Below are 24,646 nucleotides of genomic sequence, written 5' to 3'. Positions count from 1 at the left end.
TATTCAATAAACATTTATAAAAATAATAGTAAACACACTAAGTACTAACTAATGTGCTAAGAGCTAGGAAAACAAAGAAAGGCAAGACAGTTCCTACCCTCAAGGAGCTCATAATCTAATCAATAAAAGTGAAAACTAGCATAACTCCATTAAATAGATTTGTGATTTTCTTGATATGGGTGTTCCTTTCAATGATGCGAATGACAACCCATCCATGATTGTCCATTCTGTGGGACTTCCATCTTTGTCCTCCCACAAATTTCTCCCAAATACTAGTCTGCATTAAAAAATTGTACAGGTTAAGATACTACTGTATTCTGTCCAGGTAAGACCACACCTGGAGAATTGTGTTTTCTTTGGGGTGCCATGTTTTGGGGAAGCAACATCGATAAGCTGGAGAACCACTAGAGGAGAGCAGCCAGGATGGTACAGAGCTTCAAGTTCCTATTATGTGAGGATCATCTGAAATATTGCAAATGTTTAGATCACAAAAAAATGAAAGTTAGGCTGGAAAGGAAAATGACAGTTTCATGTATTTGAAGGGCTATCACAGGAGAGAGGGCTAAGACTCATTCTTTTTGGATCCAGAGAATAAATCCAGGAGAAATGAGAAGTGATTAATTGAAAAAAACCTTCCAAAGGTTTTTCAAGTATCAAAAACCTTCCTAAGAATGAGCTATCCCAAAGTGGAATGGCCTGTCATGGAAGGTATCAGGTTCCTTTCCTGCCCTCCTCCACTTGACTCTGTCAAGCAAAGGTTGGATGATCACTTTTCAGTAACATTGTAGGTGGAGTAGAGATTCAGTTATCCAAAAAGCAGAAATGGACAAACTTCCAATTGTAGTTATGAAGAGGGAGGTTGCTTTAGGCTATGTCTCCTTCCACTGGGGTGAATGTTATCCAATGGTAGATTGTTGGAATGTAGAGGGGTTTTCTTTTCAGAAATAGAATGGACTTGAGAACCTTAGGGAATCCTTCCAACTAAGTTTCTGTGATTTTTCAAGTGAATGGATTTTGAATAAATACTTGTGTCCAAGTTCTAGCTCTAATAATAACTGAAGTGGACAAATCAGGTATCCACTTTGACCTATAATTAGCTCATCTGTAAAATCTAAACCATTGCATTTGCATTACTTCACAAGGTTGCTATGAGAAAAGTAATTTTTAACTCTACAGTGATATACAAATGTGTCATTATTTTTAATCACAGAGTGAATACAAATCATCATACATTTTCTTTCTGCACTTCACACTTCAGGAGCTGCCAATGATGCACTTAAAACTATGTTCAAGCTGCCCATTTTGGTTTTGTATTACTACCTGATTGGAATAAAATTTATATAAAGTCTGTAAGACTCCTTACTGAGAACATTGTTGTTGGGAGTCAAGGTAAGGCACAGGTTGGATAAACACTTTCTGGTGCTAAGATTCTGGGATTGAGTGAAGATGAAACTGAGGAAAGATGAAACTATTTTGACTTATGGGTTTAAGTTTGGGTAGCTTTGAACAAGCCAGAAAGAATTCTAGCTGAGTACTGACAGATTCATTGAAGACCCAGCTTTTTAAGTATGGAAAGATACATCACCACAAGTTTGCCATGGAGATGGTGATTTCTTGCCCACACATACTCAGACACAGACATACACACACACACACACACACACACACACACACACATACACACACCCACAGAGCAAGTTATAGACTATTTACTGAAATGCATGACAAAATACTCTATCCATTACAACACCTAGCCAAAAATGACATTAATATATTAATGGTGTCCAGGACAGCTGAGATGGTAATGATCTTTAGATCACTTAAGAGAGAGAAGATATTTATAAAAGAAGACTTGGGGGAGAGCTATGATAAATGTCATCAAATGTTTAATGTAAAAGAGGAATTAGATTTATTCTTCCTGACCTCATGAGGCAGAAGCAGGACCAATAGAAGTTGTGAGGAAGCAGATTTGCTCTGAGTATATGGAGGGGAAAAAAAGAAAAGAAAAAAAAAAAAAAATAAACTTTCCTGCCTTTAGAAAGGCCTGAAAATAATATGACCTGCTTCTAGAAGTAAGGAGTTTTCAATCCCAGTGATCAATGATGTTGTAGAGAGGGATTTCTATTCAAAGAGAGATCAGGCTTCTATCCACTCTGAGATTTCATAATTCTTGTGGTTGGGATCTGTAGCAATGGATAGAGAGTTCCACCAGTGGAATATGGTTGATTGAAGTAATGGCAGTTCCATGAAATTGAGCAATTTGCTACTCCAGGATGTATTCAAGGATCCAATAATTTGCCAGATTTCCAGATTATTCTAAATAAAGCAATTATTCCAGTGGAGGGAAAAATATGACTGGCCCAATTGCTGGAAGGCACTTTTCATAATCTGAACTCTTTATTTTGGAGGCCTAAAGATTTCTTTGGCCGTATATTGATCAAGACCCTTTATCTCCACTATTCAGAACTTTTCAATATTACCTTTATTACTCTTCAATTGACCCCCCATTCCAAAACTTTCATCTCAACCCAAATATTTTCTCATTTCCGTATCATGATATTTCCATTTCAGAAGATCATTATTCAGGTTGAACTGTCCATCCTTTCTGCCTCTCTATACTTTCCCAAATCTGTCTCTTCCCTCCTCTAAAAAGGCAATATTTAAATATATGTATAAATGGTAGTTCTTACATGTTTGTCTTAGAGTTGAGATATGGTTTATACAAAGAAATAAAGGACTTTTGCTTCCTTGTTGCTTTGTTTTGTTTGTTTTTTTCCCAATTCTGTTATAATGCTCTGTTCTTCAATAAAGAATTATACTTGAAATCAGAATATCTCGATTCGTATTCTCAACCTTTGTGGTTGTTTAGGTTTTTTTCAGCTTAATACATATGTAACATATGTATTAATGTAACTTGATTTGTGTCTAAAAGGTTGTTGTTGTTAAGTCAATTTTTTAAAAAGCCATTTCCTTTTCCAGTTCATTTCATAGATGAGGAAATTGAGACAAACAGGGTTAAGTGACTTTCCCAGGATCACCCAGCTAGTAAAAGTTTGAGGAAGGATTTGAATTCAGGAAGACTCGTCTTCCTGATACACAGCCCAGTGCTCTATCCAACTCTGTCACCTTTATTCACCACCAAGGGCTATCTGAGGATTGAAATAGACAATGTGGGGTAAAAAAAAAAAAAAAAAAAAAAAAAGGATTTATGATCTTAAAGATGTACTGTTTTTTTTTATTCCCAAACTCATATTTTTATCAGTGTGGAAATCCTCTCCACTAGTGAAATTCAGCAATTTATTTGCAATTGGAATCCTAGAAAGTTACCAGGGCATTAAAGGTTTAAGTGATTTTCAAAATATGTATCACAAGCAGGATTTGAACCTTCTTGAGAAGTCCTGCTCTCTAAATCCACAGCACTCTGTTGTTTCCCAAAGTGTAACATGCATGTCTGTCTATCATCATCATCATCATCATCATCATCATCATCATCATGTCAGGCTTAAAAATGCAAGCTCTATTTAATTAAATTAAAATTAAGCCAATTTAAAAATTACCTTCTGAGTCTCAGTTTCCTTATTTGTAAAATGGTTACTAAATGGTCTTTGAGCTCCCTTCCAACACCAGATTTATGATCATGCAATGCCATGTGAGTCCTCAATAAATATTTATTGGTGATGACGTGCTGAGATAATTAATGTTTCAGTTCCTCCTTCCTATTTATCTCTTTCAAATATTTACAGATTGCTGGCCATGTTTTCCTTTGTCACCTTGTCCAGCTGTATATACTCTGTAGTGAAGCCCTTTAATCACTCATATGTCAATCTGCACTTTAGCCTCCTAATTTTGGTTGCTTTTCTCTGATCTCTTCAAACTGTCTATACTTTTCAATCTTCAAGATTCTAGAGCCTGAATGAGGGCTGAACGTAGCCAACTCACTAGACTGACTAGAGTTAATCATTCTGTGAATTTTGGCCACAACCCAAACCCTCAAACTACTGTGGAGAGGAGGAGAAGGGAGGGGAGGGTGGAGGAGAATTTATTTGATGACCATTCCACTTCCCCCTCCAGTTTACATTTAGAATTATAAACTTTTAGTTTAGATGGAGACATTAGAAGACATCTAGTCTCATTCCTCACTTTATAGAAAAAGAAGTGGAAGCCCTTAAAAGTTAAATGATATGCCCAAGATCACACAACTAATTAGTGACAAAACTAATTAGAGTCAGATCCTATTGAGACTAAACCTCCCTGCCTAACATTGACAAGAATATTAAGTAGGTACAATATTAAGTAGGAGGCAGCTAGGTGGTTTAGTGGATAGAGTACTAGATCTGGAGCCAGAAAATCCTGAGTTCACTTACTAGCTGTGTGACTCTGAACAAGCCATTTAATTTATTGGCCTTATTCATCTTTCATTCTCAGAAAGTACCAATAACATCAGAAGGTTGATATCTTGACATGTGGGTGAGTTAGATTTAAGTGAGACAGAGCTGTACAAAGTCTTCAACCTCACTCTTTCCTCCAGGGTCATCAGAGTTCAATGGCAAGACATAGGTTAGGACAACTGGCTATGATCCAGCCTACGTGTGCCTTATGTACTGGAGAAGGAAATGGCAAACCAATCTGATATCTTTGCCAAGAAAACACCATGGACATTATGGCCCAGATAATGAAGAATGGGACATGACTGAACAACAAGAAGAAAATTAATTATTCAAGCCTCTGAAACATGGCAGGGGGAGATCACCTCTATGAAGGTTAGGTCCCTAAGATGCCAGGCTGATCAGCAGTGGTCTCAGAGACAGTAGATTATTTCTGATTCTCTTCTTTAGAAAAATACCAAAATGACAAATAAAGCACAAAGGCCACTGGACCATTGTATTATTTTTGTCTAAACTAGTACAATTATAAAGAGGAAGACTTTTTTGAGAACTACAGCTAACTTCCACTCCAACTTCCTCATACAGAAATGAGCATACCCCTTCCTCCCAAAAAAATACCCTTATACACACAAATACATATGCAAAACTCTTGCTAAAATCTGACCTGATGACCCATTTGAGCATTCGGATTCCTGACGACTTAGAAGACTCATATCTGGTATATTCTTCTCCTTCTTTCTATTTCCACTTCAAAAATTCCATATCTTTTAAATCATATTTCTTCCATCCAAATTACATCCTCCTCTGATTGAATCCTTGGGTTGTAGATTTCATCAAACAATAAGCCTTTATTAAGCACCCACTATGTGCTAGGCAGTGTGCTTATTGCTGTGGATACAAAGAATGATGTAGTCCTTATTTTCAAGGATCTTATAGTGAAGATAAAGACATACAAATATATATAGAGAGGAAGCAAATAAATAACATATAAATTTTAGAGTTAGTTGGAAGCTTAAAATTCTATTCTCCTCATCGCGCAGATAAGGCAAATTGGGTTTCAGAGAAGTTAGCACAAATAGTGACTTCTCCAAAATCTCATTAGTGATAGAACTGGTATTTTAGCCCAGGTCTGAAGAGGCCATCACAATATGCTTTCCATTGGATCACACAACCTTCCTAATCAAATGATAACAATAAAAATATTGTTTTATTAAAAAATAAAAACAACAAATAAAACAAATGATACACATAGACACACACTTATATATGTGCATATGTGTATGTAGTGCACATGTATGTGTACGTACATGTATTCTAAACATGCGTATGTATAATTTATATAATCACAGCATATATTCATTTAGCATTTTACATTTCATGAAATTCTTTCCTTACAACAAGCTTGTGAGGAAAGTAGTACTGGTATTATTGTGCCTATTTTGTAGATGGAGAAACTGAAGCTCTGGTTTGCATTCAATTCAGGAAGATCTGAATTTGAATTCCACTTCAGAGATTTAGTAGCTATGTGACTCTGGGTAAGTCACTTAACATTTCTCAGACTCAGCTTCCCTTTTTGCTAAAATGAATACCTACCTTGAAGGGATCTCATGAGGATTGAGTGAGATGACATATATAAAGCATTTTGCAAACTAAAGTATTAAGTAAATAGCCCGATGATGATGATGATGGTGATGATGATGATAATAATAATAATGAGTTGTTGTTGTTCATGAATTATGCAGTGTGCCAGAGCTGCAAGGGAAAACTACATTTCTTTATTCCAAATAGTCCAGGACATTGTCTGTTATATCATGGCCCCTCTCCCTCTTGTTGTCCAGGTTTTAGCTACATATCTCTGTGAAAGTGATCTAAGCAGATCCCTCAGATGCCTTTTTCCACTGGACATAAGTATTCCCTTTCCAGGGAGACATACATAAACAAATATAGGGGGAGCGGGTTACCCCTAGTCTCCTAAACTCTCTGTATCCTATTAGTACAAGGATTGGTATATGTTCTATGTCTTGACCCTTTTCAATAAGATATTGCCTTTGATTTCATTAAAGGTGACACATCTAATGTTCCATCCTCACTCTTTGATTTCCCCATTTTGAGCAACAGAAAATTTGCAGATGAATGCCTGAGATCAAAGGTGTGGTTTGGCATTGTAGAATAGTGTTTTTCTTTGTGCAAACATAATTGTATCCTGTGTAGAGATGGTGGTAGATTGCCAGCTAGGGAAATGCCCACCTGCCCTCTGATGTAGCCTGGCTCTATTCAAATAGCTGTCAAGAAAAGGTTAGCTTAAAAAAACCCAACTATCTTATTTATGATCTGATGTAGCACATTCACTTATCAGCTAGATAGGGAAGTAGTTAACTGAATCACGAGTTTAAGTAATACAGAACAGTGTTCACTGACCCAGAGGGCAAAGGAACCAGGCCCATTTTGAACCACTGATGCCCTCAAAGGCAGATTCTCTCATCATTCTGTGTGGAGCATGTATGAAGTAAGGATATGGTGAAGAACTTACAGCAATGTTAAATTCCTTTTCTGTATTCTATCCTCTCTAGGTCTCTGTGACCTGCATAGGTGTGTTCAATGTTTAGGCTACTAATTGCTTAGATTTTTTGATGACATTTATGTCTGTCCAGGCTATCGATGTTTAGGCTACTAATTGTTTAGTTTTTGAGATATATGATGACATTCAATTAACTGGTGGGGAAGTGGGGGGCACCTATCTCTTAATGTTCCCCAAACTCATGATGTAATCCTTTTGCAATTAAACCTATAAAACTGTATATCTTCCCTTGGTTCTTTAGCCCTTCTACCATGAGCTTTCTTTCTTTCCCTCCTCACGGTGGAATTGCTCATTCTCATGAGAATTTGTTAAACAACTTTTATGCTTTTTACTTCGAGAGGTCTCTGAGAAGTCATTTTTGGATAGGATTTTCTATCCCTCACAATTCTGTATTATCTCAACCATAATAATCATAGTGCATCAATGGTTGCGCAATATCAACCTGATGACAACAGAAGTCTGAAATTTCTTCCCTTATTAACATCCTCTCGGAGGCAGTCTGCTCATGATTGGAAGGAAGAAGATGGGCCCTGTTACTCACTGCTGCGGATCTGACCACCAACTATTACCAGTTTTATTGCAAGACCAATTTAGAAATGATTGTTTATTCATAATCATAGGTTCAGGCAAAAACCATATTGCCTTTCGAGAGGCAATGGCTACAATCTGTGTTTCCATGGGTTTGGCTTGTTTTGTGTTTTGTTTTGCTTTCTTTCCGTTTTAAATGGATTTCTTTGATTAGCTGGACTTCTATTTGCATTATCATCACAGAGAGAGGGATAGGAGACAAAGAATTTATTTCAAAAGGGATTGGGGTCATTTGAAGAACTTTTTTTCTTTTCCATTATCTTTCCCTTTTGGGGAGGACAGAGGGGCAAGGATCACTGTTTCTTAATTCAAGTTACGTAAAAGCTGCAAAGCCACCAAACCACGATCTAAATGTTCCGCCAGAATGCAGGATGGAGAACTGTTCTCTTTGGTGGCTAATAATGGTCAGTGGTTTTCTTTTCCTTTCTAACTTAGTATGGGGTGTGCCTGGTTTGGGGTCTGGCTTGGGGCCATATGTGCGATCCGCAATCCAAGAAATTTTCTTGTTGGGTTGTGGATAGTTAGGAGAAGCATTCCAAGGAGCCAAGGCAATGCCAAAAGGGAAGGAAAATAAGGTCCATAGACAACAAGAAGGCAAGATGGAGATATAGAGCAGATAGGAAGACCAGGCAGGCACTGAAATTTGCATCTTTATTTTCAGATTTTCAGAAATGATAAGTAGGTTCAGGAGAAGGAAGAGCAAAATCAACCAAGACCTGTGCCTGTACAAAGTTTCAGTAAATGGACTTAGAGCCTAAAAAGCAGAGTAGAAAAGAGGATGAAAAAATAAACTTTCTTAATGACACAGCCTTATAAAAGTGAAAATGAAACTGTTTTCTTCAAGTCTTCTTTCTCCCCTCCTCTCTGCTCAAAATATTTCTGTAAAAGAGACTATGGGAAGTATTGGCTAAAGTAGAGTCCATTATTGAATTCTGTATTTGTTTCATTGTTTTCAACCCAAAATCAGCTAGCAAACTGCAACAGAAAAATCTGTTATTCAAAAATGCATGCTCCCACCAAGTCCTCCTGGGTCATTATCTTATTTTTATTTCTTTAGAAATAGAAAGAAATCTTACCTAGAAATGTTTAGAATATTGGTTGAGAAGTAATGGAAACAAATTTGTGTTTTCTGATACCAATCAACAGAGCTTTAGTACCACCAACTAGGTAGGTACCTAATAGCTCCATACAATACCCAATGAATGATTGTGGAATGAATGTCACCATTAATAATGTTGTAAGGGTTCTAATAGGGAGAAATTATTATATTACATATATATTATACCTATGTGTATATGTTCATCATTTGAAAAATAAGAGGATTAAATTCTATGATCCAGTGAACCTAAGATAATACAGATTTATTTTCTGACCTTCTTGTATTAGAGGCAACTAGGTAGTTTAATGGAGAGAATGCAGAGTCTAGAGTTAGAAAGTTGTTGTGGTTCAGTCATTTCAGTCAATTCTGGCTCTTCACAACTCCACTTAGGATTTTCTTGGCAAAGATACTAGAATGGTTTGTCAAAGACCAGAATTCAAATCTGACTTCATACGCTTACTAACTGTGTAACCTTGGACAAATTACTTAACTCTGCCTCAGTTCCTCAACTAAAATGAGCTGGAGAAGGAAATGGCAAACTACTCCAATATCTTTGAAATCCCCAAATGGGGTCATGAAGTTAATTGGACATAACTAAAAGGACTGAACAGCAACTAAATCCCAAGTCATCTAAGATTAAAACCTAAAAAAAAATTTTTTATCTTCCTTCTCCTATAATTTTCATATCCAATCAGTCACCAAATTTCATATTTTTTAATCTAAAATATCTCTCATTAATTCCTCCATTCTATTCTCACTGTTAGCACTAACGTTTATGCCTTTGATATTTTACAATGGATTTACTTCTATGACCTCTTAATTGGTCCCCCTGCCCGAAGTTTCTCTCCCATCATACAATTCTGTATGAATAAATATTGGATGAATGAATTCATTCAGATTAATGATACTAAAATACTAAATTTTTTTTATTTAGAATTTTTTTCACAGTATATATGCATGAGTAATTTTTTTTATAATATTATCCCTTGTATTCATTTTTCCAAATTATCCCCTCCCTCCCTCTACTCCCTCCCCCCGATGACAGGCAATCCCATACATTTTACATGTGTTACAATAAAACCTAGATACAATATATGTGTGTAAATACCATTTTCTTGTTGCACATTAAGTATTAGATTCCGAAGGTATAAGTAACCTGGGTAGATAGACAGTAAAATACTAAAATTTTAATAATAGATCAGGATGTGACCTTGAAGATTACTGGATTCCCTTATTATACATACAATAAAACTGAGGTCTAGAGAAAAAAAAATAAGTTTCTTAAGATCACATAACTGTCACAGTAACAAAATGAGGAATACCTTTGCTCAAAAAACTAGAAGAGCTCTCCACTCACCACAGGATAAAGTTCTAATATCTTACTCTGGTACCCAGAATTTTCCCATATGGCACCAACCAACATTACCAACCTTGTCTTGTACATATTGAAGTATTCCTACACTGCACTAAAAATGATCTAATTACCTGACACAACTTGCCTACAATTATATCACTTCTGTGCCTTTGTTCACACCAATCCCAGTTCCTGAAAAATCCATTTTCTGTCTTATTACCTATCCAAATCCTAACTACTTTTCAAAGCTAAATTTAAATCTAAATCCTTCTAGGAGGCCTTCCTAGAATTATACAGACTCTATCTGATTTCATAATTCATAATTTCATAAATTGCATTCATTTGGCAATTAGTTATAACCTTTTTAGACTGTTAGAGCTAAAAGGAGTTTTATACAATATCTAGCCCATCCCCCTCACTTTTACACCTGAAGCTTCACCTCTTGTCTTATTGCTATTTTGCTTTTCATGTAGTTATAATTTATCTTCCCAATTAGATTATAAGCTCCTTGAGAACAAGGAATACTTCCAATGCATAAAGGAATACCTCACAGTATCTTGTACCCCTAATTTATCAACAAATATTTGCTAGTTCTTTGAATAAAATACCTTGGCTGCTCTCTTTTTTTAATAAGAAACTTCATTTCTCTAATTTTACATGTATTATCATCATTTTATGACCTTATGGTATTAAAATATGTTGTCTCCTCCACTTCTAACCAAAGACATTGTTCTCATTTTGGAGCTTCATCCAACACTAAACACAACAAGATGTTGATAGAATTCATGACTTCAATCAAAAAGCTTGATCTCATTCATTCCATGACTTCTGTTTCTCTTTTGACATGAAGAGTCAACCTCTCTCTCTCTGTCCTCACAATGCTGAGATATAAATTCTTTCAACTCTGAAACATTTTAAGCAATTGCACCAAGCTGTCTATGACTCTGAAAGATTGAAAGTCAATTATTCTATTGAGGCAGTATTTTTTTTTTTTTTTTTTTTTTTTTTTTTGCTAAGCTTTTCAATGGATCTAGGACCAAGAGTTCCTTCCCTCAGAACAAATGAAAATGTTGAGCTTTTTTATTTTCCCCATATAAGGAGCTTTTGGCTATTAGGGACCAGTGATTTGGATTACCCTATTAGTACTGCTGAATCCACAGCTTATTATGACTCAGGCTTGTCTCGATATGCACCATAGAATAGGAATAAAGCACTTTCTTTTTTCTTCCTTCCTTTCTTCCTGTAATTCATACTCAATTCAACTTTACTTTGTTTAAACCACAGCATTTCACATTAGCCTGCAAGCTTGGACACAGCTGCCTGTTTTATTCTTTTGGCCTTTTGTTAAGCCAGGGTAAAGCTATATCTAATGGCTAATTCTCAAACTCTGTAAACCTGATACCTTGTTAAAGCTGAAATTTTAGATTAAATCAGCATGAAAATGCCTATTCCCCTGAGACCTCTAAATTATAGGCACCATAGTGCTTATATCTTGTTCTCCCCTCCCTGACACTCCTTTTAAGGAGTTCTTTCTCAGACTCTGTGAAACGTTAATTACTCTTTTTCACTAATAAAATGATTTAATTTTTATAAAGCAATGTTTCCCCATTTTTATTATATATTATATTTAATTCCTAATTCTAATAAGTGAATTGATTAAATACATACCAAAGAAATGATTGTTTCATGATTTCTTGATACACCATCTGCAGGAGTTGATAATAAGTGCCATCAATGATGCTATAGGGTTGAGAAGTAAAGGCAGATGTGGGGCTGGAAGGAATGGGTGGAGAATAGCTGTCTAAAGAGACAGAGGACTGAAAATATAATGACTTGACCCAGGTAATACTAACTATAGAAATGTCTCATAAAGAAGTACATTCACTGACCAAAGGTAGATGAGTTAGAAAACTCTTGTAAGTGAGGAGCAATCACTGAAAAAATGGGGAATGAAAAGGAAAGGGACCATGTAAATACCATAATAGTTATAACTGATATTATTTGATACTTTAAACTTTGTGAAATGCTTTTCTTACATTCCCTCATTTAATGTTCATATCTCAAATTCTTTCATAATAATGCTTTGTGAAGTGAACCCTATAGGTGTTATACTTACTCATTTTATAAATGAAGGAAATGAATAGAACTAAGTAAGTATTGGGGATGAAATTTGAACCCTGGTGTTCCTGATTTCAAGTCCAGTATATCATTCACTATTCTTGACTTGCAAAAAGGATTCCCCAAAAGAGTTCAGGAGAAGATAGAATACCAGATCAATTTTCACATTACTGAAAAATGAACAGTTGCAAATTGGTATTGAGAAATTGTTGCCAGAGCGTCGCAATTTAATTCAACACATCTTTATTAAACTCCTAATACAAACAAGGCAGTGAAATTATAAAAGAAGAAAAAAAAGCAAAGAAAGTTCCAACTCTCAAGAAACATTTCTTCTAAAAAGGCAGGAGAAGAACTTGTCTAACAAGAAAAGGCAGGATCTTCTTAAGCAGACAATGAAGAGTGACTAGATCAGCTCTGAGATAAAACAGAAGCAACTATAATTGATCACTACATCAAGTCTTTTCAAAATGCACTTAGTGACAAAATCATTTGCAACACTTGAGAAATGTCTACTCATATATTTTTGAAACTCTAAGACTTTTTGTTCACTAGCATAGAAACTGTGCATTGAAAATTTGTAAATGTGAAAGGTATCAGAGAAAAATAAAAGGAAAAAGAGCAAAAGGAGGAAAAATCCCTTATCACCTTGGATAGTAATTACCAAAGTCTTAAGCTAGAAAATCTTTTGCCTAAAAATGTGTATAGATACACACACACACACACACACACACACACACACACACACCCCTATATATATATATATATATATATATATATATATAGGTGTGTGTATATAAATACCTATATGTATATATGTAGGTAGTGTAACTATCCTCTTGCAGGGGGTGCCATAACAAAAATTCCTCTGGAATTTGTAAGTTTTCTCCATTTAGGAAGAGAGAAGATCTATTTTGGGGCACACTGGGGAAATATTAGAGGTTTTCTTGAACTTTGGGGACTTGAAGAAAACAAGGAGTAATGGAGAAAGAGATAAGCATTGTTCCACAGCCATGATTCTAAGCAACAGCTGGTGTCTAATATCTCTTCAGTTCTTTTCTGTCAAGAAATGGGCAAGCTAGAAGATTAGTGGAAAGAACCAAACTTGATTAAAAGAAGAACAATGAACATGCCATATCCTGCCCAAGTCTTGCTTCCACTTATGTTTTTCTTAAATCTATCCTATTAAATAATATATTTGCCAGATTTAATGCTATTTCTAATGAGCACCTGTAGAAGTAAAAGTTGGAGGTAAAAGTCTTATCCTTATGTTGCAGAGCATTCCTTTGTTTGGAGGTAAAAGGGCACAATGGGAGTGACCAATCACAGAGTTGGAGTAAATAAATATTTATTAAGCACATACTATGTGTGGGGAATTATGCTAAACCCTGGCAATACAAGAAAGTCATAAGCCAGTCTTGCCTTTAAGGACCTCACATCTATTAAAGGGAAGAAAAATATATATAACTTTAAAAAGCCAAGGAACACAAGGACACAGGGAAAGGTACCAGGTTGGGGGTTTGATGAAGTCTTGCAGCTGGGTGGGAAATAATCTGAGCAGGTGAGAGTGACATATCATCTTGCAGAATAATGAATTTCTGGAGATTATAGAGTCCAGGAGAGCAGCTGGATGAGGAATGAGAGGATGAATTCCCTGAGAGCTCTCCTTAAGAGATAAGAGAGATCTGGGAAGAACTCTCCAATGTCTACCCTCTACCTTCTCTTTTCAGAGGAAGAGGTCCTGGAGAAGGAGAGATGAGTTTTAGAGTCGATATAATACTATGCTCAGTACTTTACAATCAACTCATTTGATGTTCATAACAACCCTGGGAGGTAGGTGCTATTGTTACCCCCATTTTGCAAAGAAAAAATTGAGGCAAAGAGGTCAAGGTCACACAGTTTCTTAAATTTGCTGCCAAATTTGAATTCAGGTTTTCTTGACTCTAGACCCAGTACTCTAATGACTATTTATCTTGCTTCCATAAGTTTCTGGAGATGATGAAATTTAGACCAGTCAGGTGAAAATGAAGGAAATAAATATCTTTCCTAAGGAAGGATTATGAGTTCCACCCCCCAGTCCATTGTTAGAGAGCTTTGGACTTTAACTGAGGGCATAAGAAAGAGTCATTTCATAACTATCCTTCTAAGTATACAACTCTATGAATTCTGTCCCTATTATGTAAATATACCTCTAAGGACAGCTAGGTGTTTACAGTGGATAGAGTGCCAGACCGAAGTGAGGAAGACTCAATTTCCAGAGTTCAGATCTGACCTTAGATACTTACCACTTGTGTGACTTTGGGAAAGTCTGATCTTTATTTGCCTCAGTTTCCTCATCAATAAAATGAGCTGGAGAAGAAAACGGCAAATCACTCCAATATATTTATTTGCCAAGAAAATTTCAAATAGTATCACAAAGAGCTAGAGACAGCTGAAAAAAATGACTTAACAACAATAAGTTCTTAGATATAAATCAAATTACATATATATATTAAATATAATCAGAAATGTTTGAAATAAAAGTAAAAGTTAGTCTAGGAATATCTCCATCTAGACTTCAACAAAGTAGTAAGTGGTAAAAGGTGAAGATAGTGACAATAAGGGAAAGTCCCTTTCAGGTATCAATGAAGCAGGCTCTCCTTAAAAAAGATCTGGAGACTTTGAGCAATTTACTTGCTTAGGAAAGAGTAACTGTAATGAATTTGCCCCAGGTCACAATTTGTTTTAGTAGTTTGTCTTAAATCTCTCTTTTGCATAAGACCCAACAGGAATTTGGGAAATGAAGTAGAGATAGTCACCATAAATTAGGGTGAAATCCTTCACTAAGAGAACTCAACTCTAAACTAGGAAGAACATCTTTATCCCAGAGCCTTCTCTAACATTCCAGTAGAGAGTAGCCTTTTTCAGTCTAATTAGATACCTTCAATAGTTCTCTTTTCAATATATACTCTCTTTAACTCTATACTTAGTATATAAATTCTTAGTATTAACAGAGTTCTATCCCCTAATATTCTCCATATCCCAATGATTCTAACCTCCCAGCTTGCCAGTGTGCAAATCCCATTATTCCTTAGTACCAACTCTTTGCTCCTTTATTCCCACCCATCACAACCCTACTCCCATACGCCATGTTCCAACCCAAATCTACCTACCCTTTGTATTGTGCTCCCTGGAATTCCTGTTCCATTATTAACAAACTTATTTAAATATAAATCTTTTCCTTTCTCACTATTTCCAAACCTCTGCCATTCATTGACATATTGAATCCCTGGCAACCCTTTCTAGTACTGGTCACATTGTTTTTCATACCCTTAATTCATTGGTCAGGATAGGAGTCATAATACTAGTTCTCCAACGCCACTTCCAGATTCTTCCTCTACCACCATTACTCAGCAATATCTTTTCCTTTGAAATTTGGACTATATAAATTTGTCACCAAATTCAAATCTTAGTAGTCATTGTTTATCAGCTTCTTTGACATCTACCTTCTTTCCTCAATAAGTTCAGTGCCTGGGAATCTTTTTTTCCAGTCTAACTTCTACCCTCAACAAACATGTTATCATTGCAGTATAACTACATATTGGGGACTGAGCACAGAGAAGATATTACATTAGAACAGAAAGACAATTTTTTAAGAATCAACAAATAATTGTGAAGGAATTATTACGGAACAATTTCTATCATGCCAATCAATCATTCAATAAACAATATACATATTGATGTACTCTCATGGAACTTAATTTCCCAGTTCCTTATTCTACCAAATTCCCATGAGTTACTTCTCCATTCTACTTCAGCTAAACACAGGTGGTCATACTTTTGATCTTGCTTTCACTGACAGTGTTATACTGTCATATTCATGGACTCCTAATTCCTTTATCTGATTATAATCTTTAAATTCTAAATTCTTCTACTGATCTCATTGTCTTCCTCTTTGTCCAATAGTTTCTTTCTCTATCCTTCTTCTTTGTCTTCAGGTTCTTTCTGTCTACTGGTTCTTTCCTTATTGCCTACGATAATCTCATATCTCTAACATTAAAATGTGAGAAAAAAAATCTTAAAAAAATATATTTGCCTGATTTTACCAGCCCTATTAGCTAGTATCAGACAGGTGTCCTAACCTTCATTGCTAAACTACTTGAGAAAGCCATCTATGCTAGGTATCTCAAGTTTTTCTTTTTCACTTCCTTCTAATGATAGCTAACATTTGTATAGCATTTAATATGTTCCAGGTACAGTGTTAAACACTTTATAATTACTATCTCATTTGGTCTTTATCACAGCCCTGTAAAATAGATACTATTACCCCTGTTTTATAGATAAAAAACAGGCAAACAGGGGTTAAATGACTTATTCAGAGTCAGCCAGAAAGTTAAGTGTTTAAAGTCAGATATAAATTCAGGTCCTCTGGACTTTAAGCCCTCTGTTCTATCTGCTTACCACGTAGTATCTTACTCACTTCCTAGCATCATGGCTTCTAACTTCATCCTTCAACTAAAACTGCCCTATTCAAATTTACTAACGATTTCTTAATTTCTCAATCCTTATCCTCCTTGACTTCTGCAACCTTTGATTCTGTTGATCACCATCTCTTCATGGATAATCTCTCTTCTCTATGACTGATAAATAGGACAAGCCAAACCTCTTCCATCTCCTGCCTGAGAGGTGACAAACCTCAGAGCTGAAGCCATAAGGGAGTAAAACTACCAATCCTAGAGTAAGTGACTCTGCCCATTCTGAAAGAACTATAACACACCCAACGTAATAAACACAGTCATACCCAGCCAAAATTAAAGCTGGAGATGGTGGAAATAGCAGTTCACAATCAAAAGATGAGCCCTGAAAATTTAACTGAGTAAACCATTCAACATAGATGCTGCATCCTTTTTGTAACTAACTTAGTGGGACAAGCTACCTCCTCAATCCCCTTGCAGATTGACCTATCCAGCAGAGAAATTATGCTCTTTTAAGAAAAGAAGTCAGTTTAGCCACCTGCCTAGCTGAGATGGTGTGGTCTATGGGGAATCAGCCCAGCCTAGCAATGAACTGACTTGTCTATAACTAAAACCAACATCATCCACTTTGCAAAGACTCTCCAGAGAAAGAAAGGACATTGAGATCCTCCAATTTTATAGTTGTGAATTACTTTGGACATGTGTTCCTTATACTTATGTCATTATACTAAAAGTTTGTGCCCATTCTTCCTCCCAGAAACTGTGTGTTCTTGGAAATGATCACATCCCAGCCAGGGTTTTTGTGGGGATGGCAATGTTTTGTAACTACTCTTTTGGGAACAGTCATGTGTTTTGAGTAAATATCTTCTCTGAGAGATAATTGAACCTATTGGCTGATTCTTGAACTATAATTATAGAAGTACTTTCCCACCGGGACCTCAATATGACAATGTGACTGCTATTGGGAATAGAGCCCAAAGAGAGTGCTTCATTTAAAAAGGTAGGTATTCTTAAGAGTCAATGTTAATCTATGAAAGTACTTCCATGTAAAGGGCCAGAATTCTGGAGAAATTCTTACAACAAGGTGTTAACACAGTGGAATTGATAAGAGAATGATTATCTAGTTTAGCATGGTGATTAATAGTTCTCTAGTTCAGTATGATTGATTTAATCTTACAACAAATAATGGTTCCCTGGTGATACAATGATTGGCTTATACTCAGTATGATGAATGGTTTTAATTGTAATAGAGTATTTAAGAGGTCAGAGTCAGACCTAGAGAGAACTGGAATAGACTCAGAGAATACAAAGGACTGGAGGCCTGGACTCAGGGAGACTTCAAGACAGAGACCGTTGTGGTGGTCCTCCTGCCTACCCCACAGAAACCAAGACACATTCCAAAGGACCTCCAGAAAGCTGACCCGGCCCCAGGCAAGGAGACAGACTGTGAAGGAGATAATAATGATTTTGGACTGGACTTTAACCTCTTGTGGTGATTACTCTGCTCAAACAAAGGTCCAAAGACCTCCAGAAAACCAACCAGAACCTTACACTTCTATGGGAGAATTTCTATCATATCACTCATTGGTTGATCAACCAATTTATTGAGCAACTGCTACACTCCAGACACTATGCTAGGTACTTCAGAAAAACAAACAAAAAACAAAAAACAAACAAACAAAAAAGAAAAACAATCCCTTTTTTCAAAGAGCTTACATGCTCTCTGTAGTAACAAAACACAAGTGCACATGCACATACATACATACTCATTTTATATATTACACATGATATACACATATATGTTCACACAAATGTAAAGTCATAGATACATAGATACACACAGAAAATAGGGACTGGCATTTGAAGGGATCAAGAATGGCTTCATGCCAAAGGTGGTAAAAATGGTTTAGCTATTCAGCATTGTGAGGGAAGCTAAGGGAGCTGAAAATCCTTGAGGAAATAGTGCCAAGTAGTTGGGTTTCATGTAATGAGACACAAATGCAAGAAAGTTTGGAACATGGGAATGACTGAAAAAGGAGGTCCTAGTAAAATAATGCAATAGGGTTCCTGGGCAGAGAGAAGAGATCATAAGAAGAGAGTGGACATTTGGGATTGGAGGAGGACAGATGATTAAATTATCCAATAAAGTTCCTTCACTTATTTAACAAGTATTTATTAAGTACTTGTGATGAGGCAGGGAATACAAAGGTAAAATGAATAGCAATTGATACCCTCAAGGGGCTAACATTATTCTAGCAGGAAAGAAGTACTTGCTATATACCAGGAACTGTGATAAGTGCTTTACAAATATTATCTCATCATAAAAAGAGAAAAGGACCCACACATGTGCAAATATGTTTGTGGCAGCCCTTTTTGTAGTGGCAAGGAATTGGAAATCAAGTGGATCAGTTGGAGATTAGCTGAATAAGTTATGGTATTTGGATGATATGAAATATTATTGTTCTATAAGAAATGATGACCTCAGAAAGCCCTGGAGAGCCTTACATGAACTGATATTAAGTGAAGTGAGTAGAACCAAGAGAACATTGTATATAGAAATAATAAGATCATGCAATGATCAGCTCTGATGGATGTGGCTTTTTTTCAACAATGAGATGATCCAGGCCTTATCTAATAGACTTGTGATAGAGAGAGACATCTGCATCCAGAGATTGTGGGGACTGAAAGTGGATCATGACATAGTGAAAAAAAAAAACTATTGTTGTTTGCTTGTTTTTTATTTTTGTCCTCTTTTTTTCTTTTTGATCTGATTTTTCTTGTGCAGCAATGATAAATGCAGATATATATATATACATATATATGTGTATATATATATATATATATATATATATATATATATATATATAGAGAGAGAGAGAGAGAGAGAGAGAGAGAGAGAGAAAAGAATTGTATATGTTTCACATATATTGCATTATTTGCTGTCTGCGGGAAGGAGTGGGGGAAGGAAGGGAGAAAAATTTGGAATACAAGGTTTTGCAAGGATAAATGTCAAAAACTATCTTTGCACATATTTTGAAAATAAAAGGCTATTATTAAAAATAATACCAGGTGGAAGAGACACTGTTGCCAAATAAATTTTAAGAAAAAAAATTATCCTGAAAAAAATATTATCTTAGCTGATTGTCACAACAATCTGGGAGGAAGGTGCTATTTTTATCTCCACGTTGCATTTGAAGAAACTGAAGTAGACGGAGATTAAGAGACTTGACTAGAATTACACAGCTAAGAAATGTCTTAGGGTGAATTTGATTTCAAGTCTTCCTGACTCTAGCTTAATACACTATTAGGTGTTAGGTGGCCTAGCAGGCTATTTTCCAACCCTGTGCTCTAGGCTTTGGGTACCATAGGGTGAATGAACAAAGTCAATTTAGGAGACATTGGGCTAAAGAGTGATTCTCAGCTGGCAGCATGTATATCCCTGCCCAGGTCAGTACAGCAGACAGTGTGCCTCCTCTTGCTTCCCTCATTGCCCAGAGCAGATTTCCAGAGAAGAGATAAAATTCAAACAGAAACCCTTAGTGATAAGGTCAAGTTAGTGCCTTGTTAGAACTATAGCATGCCGATCACAATCAAACCGCCTTTACTCAGCAAACAGTGGGAACTTTTAACTCACCAGGGAAGGATTTGCTGAGTGAGATGGTACTTTGTGAATGATCTGATGACCACCCAGGAAAGTGAGAAAAGTTATCCCCTAGCATTACTTCCTCTATAAACTGCTATTTGGGGTGGAGCTGTTTCTGATAGCATTTTGTTCTCTCTGCATTTTCCCTTTCTTTTTTTGGATGATCTATTTAACTGTCCAGTACTGTACAGGAAAAATGCTATGCTCCTAATACTCAGAATATAATAATCAAGCCTAGGGAAGAAGGAGAAGGCTGCAAAGACTTGTTGTTTTAGAAGTAGATGGTCAGTTTTTGAAATGTACAAAATAAAATGCATAGGAATACAAAGAAAACCAATTATATTAAAATGCATTAAAAAAGTAAAAACAAGTTCATTAACTGCAAATTTAGCTATTCTTTATACAATGATCTTTTCTATAGCATATCTGGTAAATATTTCTCTAATATGCAATCTAATTGCATCGATAAAAGTTTGTCATTTTTAAAATTATGTCTGCCTTATGACTCCATTTAGGGTTTTCTTGGCAAAGATACTGGAGTGACCTCCAGATCATTTTACAGATGAGGAAACTGTGCCAAACACGGTTAAATCATTAGACATTAGACCCTTAACTGACTTTCCCAATGTCACTCAGCTGGTAAGTGTCTGAAGCTGAATATGAATTCATATCTTCCCGACTTCAGGTCCACAGCCATATTTACTGTACTAGCTCCCCAAAGATAAATATTACTATACACAAAACATTAAAGACCAATATGAAAAGTCTTCTTATCCAATCCATCTCTTTTATGTTTAGGGACTTTCATATTCCTGTTGATGCATTCCTTATCCCAAAGATTCTAGCCTCCCAAATCTGCATTTTCATTCTATTTTAATCATATTTAAGAACAGTCATCCCTTTAATTGTACCATCACCAGTGTCAATAATAATTATAATCATTTCTATCATCTAACACTGAAATGTATGGCTTGACATGTATAACCATCTTTCCTTTCATTTCTCATCCTACTTTACTCCTCCTTTGTCTTCAATGTGACATGTAGTAATTTGCCTTTCCCTGCTTTCCGAGTTCACCATCCCTGATCTGTTCTCCTTTGAAATCTTGATTCCAATAAATTCAACTTTCACTTCCCTCTATCCTGAGATCCCTCCCTTTTTCCCTGTTATTTTTCATAGTTTTCTAAATTTCAGATCAGGATTACTTCCACCATCCTTCTTCTCCATTACTACTATTGGCCACTTCAATGCCCTTCAATGCATCATACTGACTGCATCCACTGTAAAATGATGTTGGGTAACTTCAACCGGGCTAACTTCAACACTCTACAATAATCTCCTGACTTCATTAATCAACTTTATTTAGATAGTTCCTAAGTCTACATAGCCAGCTCTATTCTCTTTACTCAGTATCATTTGTATCTTACCTCTTGATTATTGAGTATCTCAACTTAGTTGGATTAAATTCAAGATGTGCAAAAGAGAACCCATAATGCTACACTTTCTTCAGACTTTCCTGTTTCTATCCATGGCTTTACCATCTTTTCAATCAACCAGGTTGGCAAATTTGGAGTCATTGTCAATTTTTCTTTATCCATTATGCTCCCATACACATATGCTGCTAGTCAATTCTACCACCATATTTTTCCATTCTCACATCCACCAACCTGATTCAGAGTCTCATGAGCTTTCACTTATTCTACTGCAGTAGTCTTAATTAGTGTCCTTGTGTCCAGTTACTTCCTTCTCCAAACCATTCTGTAAATACCTACTAAATAGATATTCTTAAAATGTAAGTCTAGCCACATCAGAACCCTACTTCATCGGCTCTTTAGAGTCTATAAGAAAAAATACAAGTCGCTTAACATTTAAATCTAGCTACAACCCTATTTCTACCGAGATTTCTCATTACTTGCTTTCATACATTATATGTTCCTGCCAAAATGGCTTACTTATTGCTCCCTATACATGACAGTCCATATTCTACCTCCATGCCTTTCTTTTTTTTAATTTATGAAATAAAACAAGGATTTCTATAACAATACAATAAAAAGATGATTGCACACAAAACTGCAAATATACTATACACTACTCACTATTCCTTTTATATAAACATAATTACCATGTAATTTTCTTTTCTTTTTTTCTTTCTCCCACCATACTCTAGAGATAGCTACCATTAAATACAAATATATATGTTTAATTATTCTAAACATCAGTTCTTTTTCTGGATACAGAGAGCATATTTCTTCATATATCTTTTATAATTACTTTAAGTAGTTACAATAATCAAAATAATTTATTCATTCGGTCATTCTCAAAAAACAATATTACTGTTACCATAAATAATGTTCTCTTGCTTTGCTCTTCCTTATTTCATTCAAATCTTTCCACATTTTTTTTTAAGATCATTGAATTCATCAGTTCTATCACAATCACATAGCACAGTTTGTTCAGCTATTCCCTTATTGTTCAGGGATTCCCCAATCCCTGAAATTTCTAGTTCTTTTTCACAACAAAGAGAGATGCTAAAAAACTGGAACATATAGGTTCTCTTCCTGTTCCCCTAATCACCTTTGGAAATAAACTTAGTAATGTCTTTCTATAGGATGCCCCCCATCCTTATCTAGAATGACTTCCCTCCTCAATTCAACATCTTAGAATCCTAAGCTTTTTGGAAAGCTCAGCTAACTTGCTACAGAATAGAGGAAACCTTTTGATCCCCCTACTATTTGTGCCTCACCTGTGGTTGTTGAGCTCATACTGATCTGCTTACAGTCAGACACACCGTTCTTTGACTTTAATATAGCGATGTCATTTTGGTCTTCTTCAAGAATTAACCAACTTGTCAACTACTGGTCTACTTATCATTTTATTTGTTTATGTCCCCTTAAAAATACAAGGCCCTTGAAGACAAGAAAAATTTGTTATACTTTTCTATCCCTAGGGTGAAGCACAATACCTTTAATTTATAAAGATTTCAACAAATGCCTATTGAATGAAATTCATTGGGGTGTGTGTAAGGAAAAGACAACCTTCTGTCTAGACTTTTGTAACTAGATTAGCACCTTCCAACAATAACAGAGACAAAATACCCAATGCTTATAAGTTCAGCTGGTGGATCAATTTACCAGTTATAACTCAGAGTTTAAGACTGTAATCATTGAGTTCCTGAGTCTTTGCCATCTACAAGTTGTTAGTGGAAATAGAAAACTAGTCCCTCCCCCTGACTTTCATCTTGGTCATAATCAAGAAAACAAATCAAGTAAATTGTAAAACCATTCATGTATATTGAATTTGTGCCATTTCCTATTTGACTTTTAACCTTTCAGATGGTTAATCCCATAGTCTTCAAAGACTGCACTAATAAAAACTGACCTATGAGCAGCACTTTAAAGTATATGTAAAGCACATCATATATACTTTATCTTTTTTTAGCCTTACAATGATATTGTGAGTTTGGTGCCATAAATATTATTTTTTGTTTTATAAATAAGGAAATTGAGGATCAAATACAATTAAGCAATTCAAAAATAGATATACAACTACTCAATACTGAGGATGGTAGGAAGATGATGGAATTTGAATGCAGGTGTCACCTGATTATAACTCTTAACTACACTTATAACACTAATGCTCTTCTCTCCTTCTCCCTCCCTTCCTCTCTCCCCCTCCCTTCCTCTCCCCCTCCCTTCCTCCCCTCTCCCTTTCCCCCCCTCTCCTCCTCCTCCTCCTCCTCCTCCTCCTCCTCCTCCTCCTCCTCCTCCTCCTCCTCCTCTCTCTCTCTCTCTCTCTCTCTCTCTCTCTCTCTCTCTCTCTCTCTCTCTCTCTCTCTCTCTCTCTCTCTCTCTCTGTCTCTCTGTCTCTGTCTCTGTCTCTCTGTCTCTGTCTCTGTCTCTCTCTCTGTCTCTTCTCTCTCTCTGTCTCTCTCTCTCTCTCTCTCTCTCTCTCTCTCTCTCTCTCTCTCTCTCTCTCTTTCTCTCATTTTCTACTTGAATCGATTATTTTCAATTTGTAAAGAGCCCACTATTAACCGAAAGTATTGTTTGCTTGCTAGAGTAAAGGTTATACCAAAGTTAATGCTCAAAAGAGAACTAGGTGGGTTATTGCAAAAGCAGTTTTAAATTATACTAAGACATTTGGGACACACTGTACAGACAGCTCTTGACTCTTGAAGCTCTTGAAACCTAAGTAGTATCCGCTCAATATTATTATTAAGTTACTGACAAAAAATTGATAAGCTAAGCACTTTTATTTCCCCTAAAGATCTAGGCTACCCTATTGGGAGTTGTACTTTAACATAGCTGTAAAAAAAAAAAAAAAAAAAAAAACCAACATAATTCTTCATTCCTGTTTGGGTGTATTTCAATTTTAACTCAACATGCAAAATCTATTCTTTCAATATTCACAATCAAATTTTCAAAATTTTT

General features: G+C 35.8%; 1 protein-coding gene and 1 long non-coding RNA gene across 3 annotated transcripts in view; one reads left to right on the top strand and one right to left on the bottom strand.

The window, feature by feature from the left end:
• Positions 1–24,646, top strand: part of NEDD9 (neural precursor cell expressed, developmentally down-regulated 9) — a 222,516-nt gene that overhangs the window by 18,470 nt on the left and 179,400 nt on the right. Inside the window, exon 1 of one of the 2 annotated variants that reach the window (XM_074271682.1) lies at positions 5,831–5,920. The exons of the other annotated variant lie outside the window; for it this stretch is intronic. The gene's annotated coding sequence lies outside the window, so the exon portion shown is untranslated. Of the gene's footprint in view, positions 1–5,830; positions 5,921–24,646 lie in introns of those variants that run through there. 2 annotated transcript variants of the gene reach the window in all.
• Positions 1–24,646, bottom strand: part of LOC141544937 (uncharacterized) — a 50,843-nt gene that overhangs the window by 18,355 nt on the left and 7,842 nt on the right. The window lies entirely within an intron of this gene.

The sequence above is a fragment of the Sminthopsis crassicaudata genome, chromosome 1 (assembly GCF_048593235.1).
Source record: "Sminthopsis crassicaudata isolate SCR6 chromosome 1, ASM4859323v1, whole genome shotgun sequence".
NCBI lineage: Eukaryota > Metazoa > Chordata > Mammalia > Dasyuromorphia > Dasyuridae > Sminthopsis > Sminthopsis crassicaudata.
Note: the sequence above shows the minus strand (reverse complement) of the source record. Positions and strands in the feature narration are given on the sequence as shown.